We start from the raw sequence: 15704 nt of genomic DNA, 5'->3' as shown, positions 1-15704 counted from the left end.
TTTTTTCATGTGTTTGTTGGTAGTCTGTATATCTTCTTTGGAGAAATGTCTATTTAGGTCTTCTGCCCATTTTTGGATTGGGTTATTTGTTTTTTTGCTATTGAGCTGCATGAGCTGCTTACAAATTTTGGAGATTAATCCTTTGTCGGTTGCTTCATTTGCAAATATTTTCTCCCATTCTGAGGGTTGTCTTTTAGTCTTGTTTATGATTTCCTTTGCTGTGCAAAAGCTTTGAAGTTTCATTAGGTCCCATTTGTTTATTTTTGTTTTTATTTCCATTTCTCTAGGAGGTGCGTCAGAAAGGATCTTGCTGTGATTTATGTCATAGAGTGTTCTGCCTATGTATTCCTCTAAGAGTTTGATAGTTTCTGGCCTTACATTTAGGTCTTTAATCCATTTTGAGCTTATTTTTGTGTATGGTGTTAGAAAGTGATCTAATCTCATACTTTTACATGTATCTGTCCAGTTTTCCCAGCACCGCTTATTGAAGAGGCTGTCTTTTCTCCACTGTACATTCCTGCCACCTTTATCAAAGATAAGGTGTCCATATGTGTGTGGGTTTATCTCTGGGCTTTCTCTCCTGTTCCATTGATCTATCTTTCTGTTTTTGTGCCAGTACCATACTGTCTTGATTACTGTAGCTTTGTAGTATAGTCTGAAGTCAGGGAGCCTGATTCCTCCAGCTCCACTTTTCGTTCTCAAGATTGCTTTGACTATTCGGAGTCTTTTGTGTTTCCATACAAATGGCGAAATTTTTTGTTCTAGTTCTGTGAAAAATGCCAGTGGTAGTTTCATAGGGATTGCATTGAATCTATAGATTGCTTTGGGTAGTAGAGTCATTTCCACAATGCTGATTCTTCCAATCCAACAACAAGGTATATCTCTCCATCTATTTGTATCATCTTTAATTTCTTTCATCAGTGTCTTTTAATTTTCTGCCTACAGGTCTTTTCTCTCCTTAGGTAGGTTTATTCCTAGATATTTTATTCTTTTTGTTGCAATGGTAAATGGGAGTGTTTTCTTAAATTCACTTTCAGATTTTTCATCATTCGTATATAGGAATGCCAGAGATTTCTGTGCATTAATTTTGTATCCTGCCACTTTACCAAATTCAATGATTAGCGCTAGTAGTTTCCTGGTACCATATTTAGGATTGTCTATGTAGAGTATCATGTCATCTGCAAACAGTGTCAGCTTTACTTCTTCTATTCCGAATTGGATTCCTTTTATTTCCTTTTCTTCTCTGATTGCTGTGGCTAAAACTTCCAAAACTATGTTGAATAAGAGTGGTGAGAGTGGGCAACCTTGTCTTGTTCCTGATCTTAGTGGAAATGCTTTCAGTTTTTCACCATTGAGGATGATGTTTGCTGTGGGCTTGTCATGTATGGCCTTTATTATGTTGAGGAAAGTTCCCTCTATGCCTACTTCTGCAGGGTTGTTATGATAAATGGGTGTTGAATTTTGTCAAAAGCTTTCTCTGCATCTATTGAGATGATCATATGGTTTTTCTCCTTCAATATGTTAATATGGTTTATCACATTGATAGATTTGCATATATTGAAGAATCCTTGCATTCCTGGAATAAACCCCAATTGATCATGGTGTATGAGCCTTTTAATGTGCTGTTGGATTCTGTTTGCTAGTATTTTGTTGAGGATTTTTGCATCTATGTTTATCAGTGATATTGGCCTGTAGTTTTCTTTCTTTGTGACATCCTTGTCTGGTTTTGGTATCAAGGTGATGGTGGCCTCGTAGAAGGAATTGGGGAGTGTTCCTCCCTCTGTTATATTTTGGAAGACATTGAGAAGGATAGGTGTTATCTCTTCTCTAAATATTTGATAGAATTCACCTGTGCAGCCATCTGGTCCTGGGCTTTTGTTTGTTGGAAGATTTTTAATCACAGTTTCAATTTCAGTGCTTGTGATTGGTCTTTTCATATTTTCTATTTCTTCCTCATTCAGTCTGGGCAGTTGTGCATTTCTAAGAATTTGTCCATTTCTTCCAGATTGTCCATTTTATTGGCATAGAGTTGCTTGTAGTAATCTCTCATGATCTTTTGTATTTCTGCAGTGTCAGTTTTTACTTCTCCTTTTTCATTTCTAATTCTATTGATTTGAGTCTTCTCCCTTTTTTTCTTGATGAGTCTGACTAGTGGTTTATCTATTTTGTTTATCTTCTCAAAGAACCGGCTTTTACTTTTATTGATTTTTGTTATTGTTTCCTTCATTTCTTCTTCATTTATTTCTGATCTGATTCTTATGATTTCTTTCCTTCTGCTAGCATTGGGTTTTTTTTGTTCTTGTTTCTCTAATTGCTTGAGGTGCAAGGTTAGGTTGTTTATTCGAGATGTTTCCTGCTTGTTAAGTGGGCTTGTATTGCTATAAACTTCCCCCTTAGAACTGCTTTTGCCGCATCCCATAGGTTTTGGGTCGTTGTGTCTCCACTGTCTTTTGTTTCTAGGCATTTTTTTTTATTTCCTCTTTGATTTCTTCAGTGATTCCTTCATTATTAAGTAGTGTATTGTTTAGCCTCCATGAGTTTGTATTTTTTACAGATCTTTTCCTGTAATTGATATCTAGTCTCATGGCATTGTTGTCGGAAAAGATACTTGATACAATTTCAATTTTCTTAAATTTACCAAGGCTTGATTTGTGACCCAAGGTATGATCTATCCTGGAGAATGTTCCATGAGCACTTGAGGAAAATGTGTATTCTGTTGTTTTTGGATGGAGTGTCCTATAAATATCAAATAAGTCCATCTTGTTTAATGTATCATTTAAAGCTTGTGTTTCCTTATTTATTTTCATTTTGGATGATCTGTCCATGGGTGAAAGTGAGGTGTTAAAGTCCCCTACTATGAATGTGTTACTGTCGTTTTCCCCTTTTATGGCTGTTAGTATTTGCCTTATGTATTGAGGTGCTCCTATTTTGGGTGCAAAAATATTTACAATTGTTATATCTTCTTCTTGGATTGATCCCTTGATCATTATATAGTGTCCTTCTTTGTCTCTTCTAATAGCCTTTATTTTAAAGTCTATTTTGTCTGATATGAGAATTGCTATTCCAGCTTTCGGTTGGCTTCCATTTGCATGGAATATATTTTTCCATCCCCTTACTTTCAGTCTGTATGTGTCTCTAGGTCTGAAGTGGGTCTCTTGTAGACAGCATATATAAGGGTCTTGTTTTTGTATCCATTCAGCCAATTTGTGTCTTTTGGTGGGAGCATTTAGTCCATTTACATTTAAGGTAATTATCGATATGTATGTTCCTATTCCCATTTTCTAAATTGTTTTGGGTTCGTTACTGTAGATCTTTTCCTTCTCTTGTGTTTCTTGCCTATAGAAGTTCCTTTAGCATTTGTTGTAAAGCTGGTTTGGTGGTGCTGAACTCTCTCAGCTTTTGCTTGTCTGTAAAGGTTTTAATTTCTCCATCAAATCTGAATGAGATCCTTGCTGGGTAGAGCAATCTTGGTTTCCGGTTTTTCTCCTTCATCACTTTAAATATGTCCTGCCAGTCCCTTCTGGCTTGCAGTGTTTCTGCTGAAAGATCAGCTGTTATCCTTATGGGGATTCCCTTGTGTGTTATTTGTTGTTTTTCCCTTGCTGCTTTTAATATGCTTTCTTTGTATTTAATTTTTGACAGTTTGATTAATATGTGTCTTGGCATATTTCTCCTTGGATTTATCCTGTATGGGACTCTCTGTGCTTCCTGGACTTGATTAACTATTTCCTTTCCCATATTAGGGAAGTTTTCAACTGTAATCTCTTCAAATATCTTTTCAGTCCCTTTCTTTTTCTCTTCTTCTTCTGGAACCCCTATAATTCGAATGTTGGTGCATTTAATGTTGTCCCAGAGGTCTCTGAGACTGTCCTCAGTTCTTTTCATTCTTTTTTTTTTTATTCTGCTCTGCAGTAGTTATTTCCACTATTTTATCTTCCAGGTCACTTATCCGTTCTTCTGCCTCAGTTATTCTGCTATTGATCCCATCTAGAGGACTTTTAATTTCATTTATTGTGTTGTTCATCGTTGCTTGTTTCATCTTTATTTCTTCTAGGTCCTTGTTAATTGTTTCTTGCATTTTGTCCATTCTATTTCCAAGATTTTGGATCATCCTTACTATCATTATTCTGAATTATTTTTCAGGTAGACTGCCTATTTCCTCTTCATTTGTTAGGTCTGGTGCATTTTTATCTTGCTCCTTTATCTGCTGTGTGTTTTTCTGTCTTCTCATTTTGCTTATCTTACTTGTTTGGGGTCTCCTTTTTGCAGGCTGCACGTTCATAGTTCCCACTGTTTTTGATGTCTGTCTCTAGTGGCTAAGTTTGGTTCAGTGGGTTGTGTAGGCTTCCTGGTGGAGGGAACTAGTGCCTGTGTTGTGGTGGATGAGGCTGGATCTTGTCTCTCTAGTGGGCAGGTTCACGTCTGGTGGTGGGTTTTGGGGTGTCTGTGGACATATTATGATTTTAGGCAGCCTCTCTGCTAATGGGTGGGGGTGTGTTCCTGTTTTGCTAGTTGTTTGGCATAGGTTGTCCAGCACTGTAGCTTGCTGGTCATTGAGTGAAGCTGGGTGCTGGTGTTAAGATGGAGGTCTCTGGGAGATTTTCACCGTTTGATATTATGTGGAGCTGGGAGGTCTCTTGTTGACCAGTGTCCTGAAGTTGGCACTCCCACCTCAGAGGCAGAGCCCTGACTCCTGGCTGAAGCACCCAGAGCCTTTCATCCACACGGCTCAGAATAAAAGGGAGAAAAAGTAGAGAGAATTAGTAGAAGTATGAAGAAAGAAAGGAGGGAAGGAAGGAAGGAAGAAAGGAAGAAAGAAAGAAAGAAAGAAGCAAAGAAGGAAAGAAGGCAAGAAGGAAAGAAAGGAGGGAGGGAGGGAGGAAGGAAGGAAGGAGGGAAGGCAGGAAAAAGGACAGAAAGAAAGAAGATACAGTAAAATAAAATAAAGTACAGTAAAGTTATTGAATTAAAAAATAATTATTTAGAAAAAAAGGGATGGATAGAACCTTAGGACAAATGTTGGAAGCAAAGCTATACAGACAAAATCTTACACAGAAGCATACACATACACCCTCAAAAAAAGATGTAAAGGGAAAAAATCATAAATCTTGCTGTCAGAGACCACCTCCTCACTTTGGGATGATTTGTTGTCTAAAGGAGGGAAGGAAGGAAAGAAAGAAAGAAAGAAAGAAAGAAAGAAAGAAAGGAAAGAAAGAAAGAAAGAAAGAAAGAAAGAAAGAAAGAAAGAAAGAAAGAAAGAAAGAAAGAAAGAAAGAAAAGTATAATAAAGTTATTAAAATTAATTATTAAGAAAAAAACTTTAAAAAATTCCATGGACGGATAGAACCCTAGGACAAATGGTTGAAACAAAGCTATACAGACAAGATCTCACACCGAAGCATACACATACACATTCACAAAAAGAGGAAAAGGGGAAAAAATCATAGATCTTGCTCTGGAAACCCACCTCCTCAATTTGGGATGATTCGTTGTCTGTTCGTGTATTCCACAGATGCAGGGTACATCAAGTTGATTGTGCAGCTTTAATCTGCTGTTTCTGAGGCTGCTGGGAGAGATTTCCCTTTCTTTTCTTTGTTCTCACAGCTCACAGGTGCTCAGCTTTGGATTTGGCCCTGCCTCTGTGTGTAGGTCGCTGGAGGGCGTCTGTTTTTTGCTCAGACGGGACGGGGTTAAAGGAGTCGCTGATTCGGGGCTCTGGCGCACTCAGGCCGGGGGGATGGAGGGGCACTGCGTGCCGGGCGGGCCTGTGGCGGCAGAGGCCGGTGTGACATTGCACCATCCTGAGGTTCGCCGTGCGTTCTCCCGGGGAAGTTGTCCCTGGATTCCGGGAACCTGGCATTGGCGGGCTGCACAGGCTCCCCAGCAGAGGGGTGTGGATAGTGACCTGTGCTCGTACACAGGCCCGTTGGTGGCGGCAGCAGCAGCCTTAGAGTCTCCCGCCTGGGATCCTCGCTTTTAGCCGTGGCTTGCGCCTGTCTCTGGAGTTCCTTTAAGCAGCGCTCTTAAACCCCTCTCCTCGCGCACCAGGAAACAAAGAGGGAAGAAAGTCTCTTGCCTCTTCGGCAGGTGCAGACTTTTCCCCAGACTCCCTCCGTGGTGTACTAACCCCTTCAGGCTATGTTCAAGCCGCCAACCCCAGTCCTCTCCCTGCACTCTGACCGAAACCCTAGCCTCAGCTCGCAGCCCCGCCCGCCCCGCCTGGTGAGCAGACAAGCCTCTCGGGCTGGTGAGTGCCGGTCGGCACGGATCCTCTGTGCGGGAATCTCCCCACTTTGCCCTCCACACCCCTGTTGCTGTGCACTTCTCCGCGGCCCTGAAGCTCCCCCCTCCGCCTCCCGCAGTCTCTGCCCGCAAAGGGGCTTCCTAGTGTGTGGAAACTTTTCCTCCTTCACAGCTCCCTCCCACTGGTGCAGGTGCCGTCCCTATTCTTTTGTCTCTGTTGTTTCTTTTTTTCTTTTGCCCTACCCAGGTACGTGGGGAGTTTGTTGCCTTTTGGGAGGTCTGAGGTCTTCTGCCAGCCTTCAGTAGGTGTTCTGTAGGAGTTGTTCCATGTGTAGATGTATTTCTGGTGTATCTGTGGGGAGGAAGGTGATCTCCGCCTCTTAATCTTCTGCCATCTTTAAGGTCCCCTCCCCATGTTTAATTTTTGAGTAGCCACTAAAGTATGTTCCACAGCAGCTGCACCAATTTACATTCCCACCAGCAATATATGAAGGTTCCAATTTTTTCACATCTTCATCAACACTTCTTATTTTTTTTAATTATATTTATTCTAGTGGGTATAATGTGGTATCTCACTATGATTTTAATTTGTTTTTCCTTAATGACTAATAATATTGATTATCTTTTCACATGTTTATTGACCATTTGTATATCGTATTTGTATAAATGTCTAGTACTTTGACCATTTTAACTTGGATTTTTTGTTTTTAACTGTTAACGTAAGGTCTCTTTATATATTCTGGATATTAGACTCTTGACAGATGCATGATTTGCAAATATTTTCTCCCATTCTGTTGTTTGTCTTTTCACTTTCTTGATAGTATCCTTTGAGGGAAAAATGATTTTAATTTGATGAAGTCCAGTTTATCTATTTTTTATTTTGTTTCTCATGCTTTTGGTGTCATATCTAAAAATTCATTCCGTAATCCAAAGTCAGAAAGCTTACACTTATGTTTTTCCTGAGTCTTATAGCATCAGCTTTCAAATTTATATCTTTAATCCATTTTGAGTTATTTTTGTATATGTTGTAAGGCAGGAGTCCAATTTCATTCTTTTGCATGTGGATATCCAGTTGCCCCAGAACCATTTGTTGAAAAGACTATTCTTTCTTTGTTGAATGATCTTGGTTTTAAGGGGGTGGTATTCAAAACAAGACATTTGATAGTATTGTAGGATGCAATCAATAAATTTTCAAGATTTTAAAACTAGGACCTTAAGTAAGTAAGCAAGTAAGTAAGTAATGTGGAAGAGTAATACTGAAGAATAGCAATACATAGACTGTATGAACGTGATTATAACTAGAATTTACTAAGCATGAAATTAAGCATTCATAATGAATCACATATAACTTGTTTCACTGTATATATAAGTAAATCATGTGAGAATATGTTCTGTTCTGACCACCAGCACCGGGTGTTCCAACAGTCATTCACTATTATCTAAATCTCTTTCCTGCCATGAAATTTTATTCCATTCTTCTATGTTGATTGGTCTCATAAAGCTATGTTGATTTTTTGCAGCTGAAATACTTTTCCCCCTCTTAAAGTTCCACTGGTCTTGTTTTACTGCCTCTTATAGGAAGCTTGCAAAGTCATTTCCTTTTCTTTCCAAATTTCTCATACTTTATCTTGTTCCTTTTCTTTTCACTGTTTTCTTTTCTCTTTGTTCTGTGTGCTTCATTTTACTTTCATTCGTCTTTTTTTTTCTATTTCTTTATGCCTGTAATGAATAGGTGAGCAAACCGATTCATTATCCCACATTGTGAAGGTAAAAGATTGACTTTCTAGCAAAGCCATCATAAATAATTGCTTCAGGAAAGAAATTTACCATTTATCATTTTCTGATTCCTGCTTGATCTCAGTCATCCTTAGTCCTCCTAGTGCCAAAGCTGGGACCACTGTTCTCACCTGCAGGCTTAGCCTGGAAACATTGATTTGAGAATATAAGTCTTTAAAAATTGCCATCCTATCACTCTGTGACTCAATATCAAGTTACTCATGCTACTTGTTTGGACCCGCAATTATGATCCTTTGGATAAATGCTCTTGTGATTTGTTCACTTTGTCCCCATCTTGCCATTCTGGTAACCCATTTTCATTAATTATTTTCTGAGCCTGAGTCCCTATCTTGGTACCTTGCCTTCTACTTCAGTCTTCTAGGACTGGATTTTTGTTTTGTTTCTGTCCATTTCCCCCTTCTTCCCTGGAGTTCTCCTTTCTGAACTCCAGGACAGTAGCCAAGTCCATGTTAACTTGCTGATGGTCTACTCTGACTTCTGTATTAGCCTCATGAATCCCTTTTTTCTGCTCAGCTGGACTGTTGGGAATTACTATTGTCTTATAAGCAAATAACCTCAAGTTCACCATTCTTAAACTTCAGTGTGCATAGAAATAACCTGTGGTATATATTAGAATTTCAGATTACTGTATTCTATGATCTGAAATTTTGATTCATTATGTTTGAGGAAAAGCACAGGTCTTTTAATATTTAACAAGCTCTTTTGGTGATTCTTATGCCAGTGGTCAGCAGACCATACTTTGAAAAACATTATAACTTACAATTATGGCTCGCCAATGAAATGTTTACTATTATCTATTGCCATATTATTTGGAAGCTACTTCTGAATTGAACTTCACTGAGTCTAAAGGACTGGATCTGTTTTAGCTGCCTGTCATACCTGATGATTTCCACCTGTGAGGTTTGCTGAGACCTAAATGGCTTGTTTCATTTTTTTTTATTTTTGAATTTTTATTGGAGTACAGTTGATTTACAATGTTGTGTTACTTTCAGGTATACAGCAAAGTGAATCAGTTATATATATATATCCACTCTTTCTTAGATTCTTTTCCCATACAGGCCTTTACAGAGTGTTGAGTAGAGTTCCCTGTGCTATACAATAGGTCCTTATTAGTTACTTATTTCATATATAGTAGTGTGTATATGTCAATCCCAATCTCCCAATTTTTCCCTCACCCCCTTACCAACTGGTAAGCATAAGGTTTTTTTTATACATCTGTGAGTCTACTTCTATTTTGTAAATAAGTTCATTTGTACCCTTTTCTTTCTTTTAGATTCTACATATAAGTGATAATATATGATATTTTTGTTTCTCTGACTTACTTCTGAATTGAACTTCAGAGTCTAAAGAGCTGTATTCCCTGCCTGTCATTCCTGACGATTTCCACCTGTGAGGTGAGATCTCAATGGATTGTTTCTGCATGCAAACTAAAGATGGGCAGGACCAGGCTCTGATCCTAGAAGTAGGCCCTATATGTGTGGCTTGAAGTTGAAATCACACTTTCCAAGGGTGCATAACAAATGAGCTTGATTTGAGTGTGATTTGTTGGGTGATACTTAGTAGCAGGACAGAGACAATACTTGTGTTGTCAAGTGATAAGTGGGAATCTGGAAAATATTCAGCATCATGGACATTTGATGGTTTTGGTTGCCCAGCATTAATTTCCTTTTCTTAATTAGTATTTTAATTTCATTATGAGGAATTACCTCTTCTCCATTGCATCTTCTGTAATCAGGTCCCACTTCCTCCCCTAACCAAAGGATGAAATAGTGATCATAATTATGCCAACTTAACACTACTTTCCTGGAATTTCAATCTTGAAGTGAATTGCAAAAAGACAAACAAGTTTGAATCTATTCTATTCCAGCAGAGGGTACAGTGCATACTCTTTTGCTACAAGAGAATTCCTATTCCTATGGTTACATCTTCTTAGCCTTTAGCTGCCTTTGTTCTTGCTGATTTCTAAACCTGGTTCTCCAGCCTTCGGGTGATTTCTATGAAGAAACAATATGTTTCCAATTAATTTCATTTTGCCTAAGTTAGCCAGATTTACTTCCTGTTGCTTGTAAACAAAGAACTGTAAAGGATATATTCAGGAAGATAAGGCAAAAGGGCTGGAAAATTGTAATACAAGCTTGGGGGAAGAGGGTTCTCTGAAGGGAGAGCAACATGTTGGAGGACTCATGTGGGCCCAGAATTTGGACTAAGAATACCAGTTTTAGGGCTGAGAATAAGAGAACTAAGTCTAGATTCTACCTGTCAGTGATAATGTGTTACTAATGTATTGAACGGTGTTGAACCTGCAATTTGAAGTTTTTATACTTATAGAGAGAAGTAGCTGGAAAAGGTAGAGACTGATGGGGCCTGACACACCCCAAAGATCATCTCTAGTTCTAAACCTAGGCCCTGTTAATCATCTTCATCCACTTCTGGAAACCACACTATTCCTGACTACTGAGATACACCTCTAAGAACAAGCAGCATATTGTGAAGATCAAGATAAATACTGGTTCAGACCTTTTAATTTATGCCTTTCCACATGTATATCACATTTAATAATTTTTATTGGTGGGGATGGAAGTAAGGGTAAAGAGGATACAGGTGTTGAAAATTATGTTTATATTTATATCTTGAAAATAAAATTCATTGACATTTCCTAACATGCCATCTTGTTATGGTAGGAAGAGAAGGCAGAGCTAGAGATTGATGAGTCAAACTATGATGGGGTTGTACTTGAGCTGGATAATTTCCACCTGGACAAATAAGAAATGTTCAAGAAAAATGTTTACTTATTCAGCATTAGGAAGTATAAAAATATTCTATATTTGATTCTAAAAATCATATGCAACTCTTCTTTCTACTAAAACTGTGTCTATAATACCATTTTTTCATTTTTAAACTATTTTATTTTACAGGTATTTAACAGGCAAACTTCTGGAAAGTAATGGTTATAAGCATGACATTTGCAGCATAAAAGACCAGAATTTGAATATCAGTTCTATTATTTACTAATTGTGTAACATTGGAAAAACTGTTTAAACTCTCTGAACCTCAGGTGTTTTTGTTTTAATTTTTAAAATAGTCATAATAATACTTCATAGTCTTGTATAAAATAAAGTAATAATCACAAAGCATCTAGCACTGTGCCTGGAACTTAGTAAGTAGTAAATATATTATTAGTAGCAGTAATAGTTGTAGTTATAAATTGAGAGACTGTATTGATTTGCCAGCATGATAGCCTGTCTTTTTTGGAAAGATGATTTTTAACATAAATTTTAAAAAATTGATTAAATATTCATTTTTTAGTTTAATTTGGGTCAGTTTTTTAGGAGACTGATTGTACCAAACTATCAACTGTCAACAACAACTGAGTCAGTCTTTGGTCTCCCAAAAAAGCTGGTTAGTGTCATAGAAGCCCCTGATGGAGCATTCAGCTAGTATCTCAGAAAAAGTTCATGGCTGTCTCTAACTAACTGTCTGTCTCATAACTAATCTAATATAATCTTCATAGCCCCGTGAGATAAATAGGGATATCACCTCATGTTACATAACTGAAGTGCAGAGGGCTTAAAAGACTTGCCCAAGATTACATAGTCTGGAAATGAGTCAAACTCAAATCTTTTGTTTTCAAATCCTGTGTTAATTCCATTATGTTTAGAATATGGTAATTTTTGGTATCATATTATAATGCAAATAAGAGCTGTCAATGTTATTAAAGGAAATGTGGTGGAGAGGGGCAGAAAACCAATATGGATAAATTATTTTAAAAGAATCTTCTTTTTGGTTTTATAGCAGGTTCCATTTGACTGAATTATTCAGTTGAATTACTTTAATGTTAGTATATCTATAGTGAAGAATCAGTATTAGTAAGAAAGAACATAGTCACACAAATCTAGAGAATGATGATATCTCCTCACGGATCATCTCCCTAGTGATTCTCTACCATAGCTGGCTGCACATTTACAGACCAATAAAATCTGAAATTGGGGAAGCGGCACTGAATATATACTTTTAAAAGCTACCAAGGTGATTCTCATGTGTAACCAGAGTTGATAACCCCTGATTAGCCCAACTCCTTATTTAGCAAAACATGGTGACCTCAAACTAGTGTCTTAACTACTGCATTAAATATAATTAAACATATCTATATTATCCATATTGCTCTTGGAAAATCTTGCACTCAAATTTTTATTGACATTATCACCTATTTTGCTTAAGTATTGACTTTACAAGAGTATGGTCTTGAATTAGCATAGCCCAGCGAAGACATGAAGAAAAGGTCCTTGAAGTTCTATTAACTTTTTGCTCAAAGGGAAGTATGAACTTGCAAGGGAATATGTAAACCAGAATGTTTAGGGAGAGAGGTCACCTCTGCTTTTGGTTGTTGCTTTCCATCAGTTTGAAAGGTGTGGTAATTCATTGGCAGGGTGGAATGGAGTGGCTGTAAATACTTGACCCAGAGGTCAAGATGCGGAAGTTTAAGATATAGCCCTTTTTAGTTTTGATTCATTGTTCAACCTAAAGTAAAGTCCTAGGATATTGGAGGCATATATATTTAAAGATAAGAATAATATACCTTTTAAAGGCCAAGTACAAGTCACTTTTAGATGGCCACCGTTGGAGATTATTCATGCTCTGTTTGGGATAATTAAGAACTGATTCAAAATAGTGCTTTTTATTTGACTTTAAAAATTTTTGTATTTATACTTAAATATAGATGTTTTAAATGCATTAAGAATTCAACTAAAATAATTTAATGCTCCCATCCCAAAGACCTGTTGGGGATATTGGGAAGATACCCAGTTTATCCATCATCATGTTCTGCTCACTCCTTCACTGTAGTTCTTCCATGTTGAGCACAGATAGCTTTGTCATTGGGACCATAGCAGAGGTGTTCTTCTAAAATCGCTCATGTAGCTATAGAGGCTACATGTTTAGGTTTTAATGAGCTTGCCTGTTAGGATGGAAACTGAGACAAACTAGACATGGAGAGAATGAGAGTGTTGTGAGAAAGAGAAAAATTAATAAATACTAAATTGAATAGAAGATCACTGAGTCTCAGATTTGGAAGAAATCTTGAAGTTCATATGATACAATTCTCTACCTCAGGCAGAAATGCTCTCTTCAATATCCTTGTCAAGTGGTTGTATAATCTTCATTTGAAAACTTCTAGTAATGTGGAACTGCTCTTTGTACAAACCATTTAACGTTTAATTAAGGTATCATCCATTTCTAAGAAAGTTTAAAAGCTCTTGTTTGAGTCACAGATAGTAAAATAGAGGTGATAAATGATCAGCTATCATTCTAGTCAATTGGCCAATCACATAAAAAGAGACTATTTCTCTGTATCCCTAGCAAAAAGTCAGCAACACTAGAAATTTGGTATAGCTGACTGGAGTTTGACTAGGCTGTCAAGTGCAAAGTACACTAACTAATAATAAATTTGCAAATTAGTTTGCAGCAATATGCTCCACAATGCAATTATCCCTATCCTTCCTAGTGGAAAGTTACACATATTCATCTGGTTGTCTGCTGGTTTTTTTCTTCTTTCACCCGACCTTGACCTACACTCTGTTAATGGAACAGCTAAAAGTGTTAGTAAAGCAGTAGCCAAATTTCTACATCATCAGTTGAAAAAAGATGGGTAACCCAATCTGGAAGCAATTCCTGAAGAGGGTTTCTGAAATGCTTTGAGCAGTAGAAAAATAGTTTTAGCATGTATATCACAACCCAAGGCAAAAATTTTGAAGGTAGTAACACTCATTTAGATATAAATCTGATGTTTTTTAAAACATTCATGTTACATTTCAGTCACAGCATTTCTCTGTCACTGTCACTCTATGTTCTCTGGTACAATGTGAACTTCATTTAAGGTCTATTGCTTGAGCTGTTAAATGTTCACTTTGATGAAGCCTACTCAAAGACCTATTCTGAATCAGTCCAGAGTGACTGTAGGTGACAGTTTGAAAATATAATTGCATGTTTAAAAGTCAAAATTTTCTAAACGATTCAGTTATTTCTTTAATTTTTAATTTTTTTGAATGAAAGATTTTTAAAATTCTATAGTGCTTTACAATTTTCAAAAGTTTCACACACATGATTTCATATAATCCCTAACACCCCTATATTGCTCTTCCCCTCCCTCTCCCCACTGGTAACCAATAGTTTGTTTTATATATCAGTGAGTCTGTTTCTTTTTTGTTTTATTCATTAGTTTGTTTTCTTTTTCAGATACCACATATAAATGATATCATACAGTATTTGTCTTTCTCTGTCTGACTTATTTCATTTAGTATAATGTTATTTCTTTAATATATGTCATTATTAACTGAATTATCTTGTTTTTTATGGAATAATACTTTGTAATTAAAAAATAAATTTCAAAGTAAAATTTATACGGTATTTACTGGAATCTTTTAGTTTCATTACTTTAAATATAAATTTGCTTATTGGTGAAATTTTCTATGAACAGCATAAAAACTGCAATTGCATTATCAATCATTCTATGTTGATTTAGTTTTATTGTGTGTTCAATTTGGATATGGAAGGGTTATTTGTTTACAGAGATATTAAAACTATTGGTCAGGTTTGATTTGGTTCAATGGGAGTATTGCTGTCTTTTCTGTATTATATTCAATGATGTGGTTATACGTTTTGTGGCCATTTCTTGGTTATTCATGCTAACAGAGAGAAGGAATGGCTTAAGTAATCCCAAAATAATTTCTATGTGCCTTTGGAATATGATTTTGAATTTCCATTCTATTATAAGAATTTTATGTTCTGGGAATATTTTTTAAAATAATTATATCACACCTTTATATTTCACCCTGTACTGGCATTTCTTTGCCAGTTCATATATCACTATTGGTAGAGAAAGGCCTTTATATTCTAGCTTCTGCCATCATAAAAATAATGAACTTGGTTAAAAGAGTGACTATTTTTTTTCATTTTCAAGCAATTGTTGTGCTCCTATTTTGTATTAGGCACTCTGCTAGGTACAATAAGAGACACAGAGATGAAGAAGATATTCCCTTCCTTGAGAGAATCATAGTCAAAAAACAAAGACAATATACATGTATCTATAATGCTTAGAGAAGTACAGAGTGCAGAAGATTTATTTCTAATTTGGGTGAGGATGAAATGGAGCAGAGAAAGACTTTTAAGTAGGGTTCTGAAGGATTAGTAATATCCAAGTATCTGAGTAAGGGAGAAAGTATCTTTCCAGACAAGGGGAAGTTTGAGGCATGTTGGGGATGTGATGAGTAATCACAAAAGGGAGTGATGGCAAATAAGTTTGGAAATATAACTGAAAAACTCATCCATGAGGTAGTTAGAATATGATAAAATTATAGTGGATAGTAATACCACTTGTATGTAAATGAGAGTTGAATATTCTAATAAAAGATGAAAATATTTTACTGAGATGATCTCAACTGTAAATATGTTATATAGATGTATTAATGTTTTATTTTTGATATTTTATGTTATATTTGAGATGCAAGAGAAGTTTCATTTGAAAATGGGCAATAGAAGACCTGAGGAGTTTCGCTGGCACATATATTAAATTTAGTGCAGTTACAGCAATCCAGACAAACTAATAAGGGTATGGAGTGGAAACTTTTGTAATTTCATTAATTAAAAAGAAAGCAATTATTATGTAGCTA

Source organism: Lagenorhynchus albirostris, chromosome X (genome assembly GCF_949774975.1).
Source record: "Lagenorhynchus albirostris chromosome X, mLagAlb1.1, whole genome shotgun sequence".
Taxonomy (NCBI): domain Eukaryota; kingdom Metazoa; phylum Chordata; class Mammalia; order Artiodactyla; family Delphinidae; genus Lagenorhynchus; species Lagenorhynchus albirostris.
This window is presented reverse-complemented; position numbering follows the sequence as displayed.